Below are 6,535 nucleotides of genomic sequence, written 5' to 3'. Positions count from 1 at the left end.
CCTGGAATAAATTTAAGAAGCGTATTTTTTTTGTATAACGCTCTTACGGTAGATGTTGCTAGGGTCCCTTTGACACATATGGTGGAAAGATTAGCTGGCTATGGACGAGGTCTTGGTGGCTCAGATGGCAGAGCGCTGGAGTATCAATCCAAAGGCCGTGAGATAATCAAGTATCACACAAAAGAGTAATTTTTCTACTTTTAAATTTATTCTATCAGGCCTTTTTAACTTTTCAGATAAATCTCACATAACTACACAACTTGGGGAACAAATCAAATTATTTTATTAAATATTTCGATAAATTGCGAGAAATTGTCAAGAAATTGGGACGGGTTCCATTCCACCGTGGCGGGGTGGCCGAGGGGTTCAAGGCGTTAGCCCGGATTGCTAAAGACGCCGGTTCGAATCCGGCCTTCACCACTGGAGGGCGTCGTCGACTTTTTCTTTAATATGTGACATACATTTCAGTATATAATCTCACACAACTAATTTATTTACAAAACATTCAAAACACAATTGTCTTCATGTAAAAATTATTACGCCTAGAGTATTTTCTTTCCTCTTGTTGGCGACTGGCTGGTGTGCGCCCTCTTTTATACCCTTTTAATTTGTATTTCTAATTCGAATCCTTGTCGATGTCAGTCTGCCTGTCACCGTGATACTGATATCATCTTTGTGTTTGATTTTATTTATTATGAACGTAACAAATATAAGAGCCTCGGTAGAGAGTACCATTTTGTACCATTTGGAGTTGAAACTCTAGGTCCATGGGGTCCCAGCGCGCATAAGTTGTTCGCAGAAATCGCGAAGCGTCTGGTTGACGTAACTGGTGACCGAAGAGCTGGCGGCTACCTCGCACAACGTATCAGCATTGCGATACAGCGAGGAAATGTCGCCAGCATCCTTGGTACAATGCCTCAAGGGCCTATTTTAGATTTAAGCTAGTTTTTAATTTCTTTTAGTAATACACTGTATATATCTTGTTTGTAAATAAATGATTTAAAAAAAAAATTATTTATTAAAATACTTAATCATATAACATCTACGAGTTTCCATCATCTCCATCAATACTTACAGCCCCATTAGCTATCACCTCTTATTTAGATAAAAGCTATAAAATGGCCGATGGAGTTTTTATTCGGAGTCTTTAGACTTTTTGAGTTGCGCTTCAAAAAGAAACAATAAATTTGCATTGCAATCGGCAGTAACGTCGCGCTGCAATACTGCTGCAGTCTGCATCCGAACTGTACTTAAATTATCTTTTCATAACGACCAATGATGATGTAGTGACATTTTAATATAGTTATATGTTCATTTTTAGGGTTCCGTACCCAAAGGGTAAAAACGGGACCCCTATTACTAAGACTCCGCTGTCCGTCCGTCCGTCTGTCACCAGGCTGTATCTCACGAACCGTGATAGCTAGACAGTTGAAATTTTCACAGATGATGTATTTCTGTTGCCGCTATAACAACAAATACTAAAAACAGAATAAAATAAAGATTTAAGTGGGGCTCCCATACAACAAACGTGATTTTTGACCGAAGTTAAGCAACGTCGGGCGGGGTCAGTACTTGGATGGGTGACCGTTTTTTTGCTTGTTTTTTTAGGGTTCCGTACCCAAAGGGTAAAAACGGGACCCTATTACTAAGACTCCGCTGTCCGTCCGTCCGTCTGTCACCAGGCTGTATCTCACGAACCGTGATAGCTAGACAGTTGAAATTTTCACAGATGATATATTTCTGTTGCCGCTATAACAACAAATACTAAAAACAGAATAAAATAAAGATTTGAGTGGGGCTCCCATACAACAAACGTGATTTTTGACCGAAGTTAAGCAACGTCGTCGGGCGGGGTCAGTACTTGGATGAGTGACCGTTTTTTTGCTTGTTTTGCTCTATTTTTTGTTGATGGTGCGGAACCCTCCGTGCGCGAGTCCGACTCGCACTTGGCCGGTTTTTTTTGCTTGTTTTGCTCTATTTTTTGTTGATGATGCGGAACCCTCCGTGCGCGAGTCCGACTCGCACTTGGCCGGTTTTTTAGTTGTCTTTCACCTTTTAATGTTTGTTCCACTCTCATTTTCTCAAAGGTTAGCTGTAAGAGATCTCTATTAGGGATAAGTTCGCCTTTATACATACACTTACATCTTTTACTCTGTTGTTTCTGTTTTTGTAAGCTTGTTTATGAGCAATAAAGTGACATACATACATACATGTGACTATATTTATGAGAGGTCACGGTTAAACCTTTGATCTACTTTGATATACGTGAGCTTATCCTGTTTTATTGATGACATGTCCTTTACGAGTTGCCTATATAACATTATTCGCCACGTCCATACTAAAGTGCCAAGTTGCCTTGTCTATTCATAAAGCCTATTTTATCCGCTCATACGTAGCCCGATTCAATTAAGTAAAACCAAAATATTACTTTTTCTTATACCACATCGGTGGCAAACAAGCATACGGGCCGCCTGATGGTAAGCAGTCACCGTAGCCTATGGACGCCTGCAACTCCAGAGGCGTTACATGTGCGTTGCCGACCTTACTTGCTAAGATAACGTGTTAGTCAATCAGTGCCATCCCGTTAATACTTCTTCTTCCTCGCGTTGTCCCGGCATTTTGCCACGGCTCATGGGAGCCTGGGGTCCGCTTGGCAACTAATCCCAGTAATTGGCGTGGGCACTAGTTTTTACGAAAGCGACTGCCATCTGACCTTCCAACCCAGAGGGTAAACTAGGCCCGTATTGGGATTAGTCCGGTTTCCTCACGATGTTTTCCTTCACCGAAAAGCGACTGGTAAATATCAAATGATATTTCGTACATAAGTTCCGAAAAACTCATTGGTACGAGCCGGGGTTCGAACCCGCGACCTCCGGATTGCAAGTCGCACGCTCTTACCGCTAGGCCACCAGCGCTTTTTTACCCAACCCGTTATACTTACTTGCGTATTTTTTACATGCAATTAATGCTCCTACACTCCCACCGCAAAAATAAATACGCAAATAAATATTTCCGCAAAGTAACACCTGATTCTATTCATTAGACCTTAGACCGATTCAAATTTAAAAACTTGTTATGGTTATGAACTGTTTTTGAATTAAACACAACCTCTATTGTGTTGAGTGGCGGTAATTGCTTACCATCAGGCTCGTTTGCCTCTTATATCATAATTCATAAGAATAAATAAATAAATAAATATCATAAATAGATCTAGCCCCACAGTAAACTCAATACTAGGCTTGTGTTGTGGGTACTAGATGACAATATATATTATATAATAGATAGATACTCGTATAGATATATTCTTAAATATATAGAAAACATCCATAATTCAGGAAAAATATGTGATGAACTGATGAATACACAAATATATGCACTTGCCAGGATTCGAACCCGGGACCTCCGCGTCGTAGGCAGGGTCACTACCGACTAGGCTAGAAGGGTTAAAAAAACTTTGAAAAATAATAAACTTTGGAGCGATTTCGTAGCCGGTGTCTTAGTTTTAGGGTTCCGTACCCAAAGGGTTAAAACGGGACCCTATTACTAAGACTCCGCTGTCCGTCCGTCCGTCCGTCCGTCCGTCCATCCGTCCGTCCGTCCGTCCGTCTGTCACCAGGCTGTATCTCACGAACCGTGATAGCTAGACAGTTGAAATTTTCACAGATGATGTATTTCTGTTGCCGCTATAACAACAAATACTAAAAACAGAATAAAATAAAGATTTAAGTGGGGCTCCCATACAACAAACGTGATTTTTGACCGAAGTTAAGCAACGTCGGGCGGGGTCAGTACTTGGATGGGTGACCGTTTTTTTGCTTGTTTTTTGTTGCGAGTCCGACTCGCACTTGGCCGGTTTTTTATACTGGTTTGCCTTTAGTATAGAAAATGTTGTTATTTATAAATAGCCAGTACACCGTCGTCACCGTGTAATAGGTAGACTAATTTATTACTGTTTACGAAGAAAAATCGCCGTAATGAATATTTCTTACCTGCCTAACTTTTTCTGGCCGTTTCGGTTTTTTGTTCTATGACTGAAAGCACTTATAAACATGTTTATAGTAAATGTACTTTACCGCACTAGTGCGATAATTAGCACATTACGCAACTATGTCGAAAATTTAAAAGGCCATAACGTACTGTAAAACGTTGTAACATTTAATTTGTTAATTTAAAAGCCTCCCTTCGGTCGTGTTTTAATTTATCGCCACTCGTTTTGAATTTCCTTTTTTTCGCACTTGTATCGTAATGTACTATTGTCTGGTAGTTTATATCTTTAAACTTATGATAGATAGATAGATAAAACGTTTTTTTAGAAGCTAATTACTTAGCGTGCGAAGCAGTGGTGGTCGAGTGGATCTGACGTCTGATTTTCAATCCGAAGGTTGCGGGTTCAATTCCTGGCTCGTCTTTCGAAACGTGGTGATTTCCATAGAAAACGAGGCGCCGGAAGCTCCGGCCCGGCCCCGGCCCGGTCTAGCTTGAGACATCCTTAATTCACAAAGACGTCATATTACGATATTTAATGTACCTATTAAATAATAACAGAATTCAGAACATCATTTTTAATACTCGTAAAAATTTATCACCACAATTCTGTAAACTTTCAATATAATATTCATAACTTGATCGCCGCTTAAAATAAACGCAATTTTAAACTATTTCTCAATTTAAAACGAAAATATTTTCATATTTTCGTTCGAAAATATAGTTTGCAGTAACTTGGATGTAATAACGCGATGCGTTTAAGTTCATAAAACCCACGGCACAGACTACCCTCAATAGACTCATTTTCTCTCTCAGAAAAGTCCAAAAAAAGGCGCCGTCACGTTGTAAGAATGGGTAAGGAGGACACTAAAATAGTTACGTGACTTTTTGTAGCAATTTTCATCCCAATACATTTTCCCGTTTCGTTTAGCGTTTATCGATGTACGATTTGTCATCTTGACTAGGGCCCTAAGGCGCGCAGACGGGCTACCGCAAAAACCGTTTATCGCAAATTGCGGGGATCTTTCTCTCTTACTCCAATGAAGGCGTAATTAGAGTGACAGAGAAAAATGCCCGCAGTTTGTGAATATTGGTTTTCGTATCAGTATGGCGATCACCAATTGGACGTTTGAGAATGCTGTTGCATCGGATTGGACTTTTATGATTTCCAAGCCGATTAACTGACGGGAGATAATACTGAATGTATGTATGATTGGTTGTATAGTATGTTTGTTTGTTTAAAGTGAAGATTAATTTTCTGTTACTTCGCCATTAAATATATTTCTCTCTCACTTTTCTTCTGACAATGAATATATTTGATGTTATCATAGACAAACAAAAAAGGACAGTCGTACATTACACAGGACGATTGTAGAATGAAATCTACCTAGTTCGATTTTACGCATTCCTATAATTATAACTATTATAAGCCTCTGCCTTTATGTCATTTGGTCATTGAACTCAAAGAGTAAAGTAAGTATAATAACTGAACTCGTCAAGGCACTTAGAATAGTCCAATGGGGTTGGCAACTCTCAAAGGTTTGCATAGATGGCGCCATCATAGCTTACCCCTTTTTCTATGAGATTTGGTTTAAAGGCATTAAAAAAACAACTATTTGACACACTTCTAGGGATTGACAGGGCAAGCTATGATGGCGCCATCTGCTAAATACTTCGACCGCTAACCCCATTGTTAGGTAACTGTTCTAAATATGATCTATCTAGTGAATAAGAGATCTGTGTTGCCAGCGAATCGCGGTCATAATTAAAAAGTTGCCAGCCCCAACTTCCAGGGGCGTTTTTCTATTTTTATTACCGAGTTGTTTACGCGTTTTTTCGTCCGAAAAGCTATCATTGCCGCAAAAGTTGCGCTTTGGGCGTAATTCGAGTTTTAAATCGAATGTTAATTACTTGTCGAGTTTCGTATGATCAAGTTTAAAGTTGGTACTAATAGTTCTGACGTATGGAAACTGTATTTTCATCTTTTTTGCCCGGCTACGTGATAGGTTGTTATTTTAGTAGTGTAGATATGTTGTAGAAAGGTGAAAATAGGACAAAAGAGAGGCGGGTGTTATGCATGGGGACCGAAGTCTAATGTGACTGTGAGTGATAATTAGGAGTTGTATAGTTTGTCAAAGGACTCGTTTCAAACATAGACGGAGAGAATGATACTATTTTTTCTTACACTAGTACTAGCACCCAAAAGAAAAGGATAGTTAGAGTATAGTTTTTTGTATCGCGATGTAAGAAATTCTAACGCCATCTGTTAGAATCTTGTGGCACGACGTCCACAGTGACAGAGGAGACGCCATCTTTAATCTCCATGCTAATAATTACATTCAAGTATTAAATATTATTGGATTCCACATTTTAAAATGATGCGTTTGGGTTTTTACACTCCAGAAAATACAGAATAAAACTCCTATATCGGCAAATGAAGCAAATCTTCAAGAAATTCGCGTTTGTGCGGGACAACGGTAGACAATTTCGTGGAATGGTTTATTAAATTATTCTAAATGTTCTCTGTAACGGTATTTTCTCTACTATATGA

The 6,535-nt window shown here is 39.3% G+C and overlaps 1 non-coding gene across 1 annotated transcript; it reads left to right on the top strand.

The window, feature by feature from the left end:
* The first annotated feature begins 347 nt into the window (after positions 1 to 347).
* On the top strand, positions 348 to 420 carry Trnas-gga (transfer RNA serine (anticodon GGA)). Its single transcript has one exon. It is a non-coding gene; the product is annotated as a tRNA-Ser (tRNA).
* Positions 421 to 6,535: the final 6,115 nt, after the last annotated feature.

Source organism: Cydia amplana, chromosome 4 (genome assembly GCF_948474715.1).
Source record: "Cydia amplana chromosome 4, ilCydAmpl1.1, whole genome shotgun sequence".
Classification (NCBI taxonomy): Eukaryota; Metazoa; Arthropoda; class Insecta; order Lepidoptera; family Tortricidae; genus Cydia; species Cydia amplana.
Note: the sequence above shows the minus strand (reverse complement) of the source record. Positions and strands in the feature narration are given on the sequence as shown.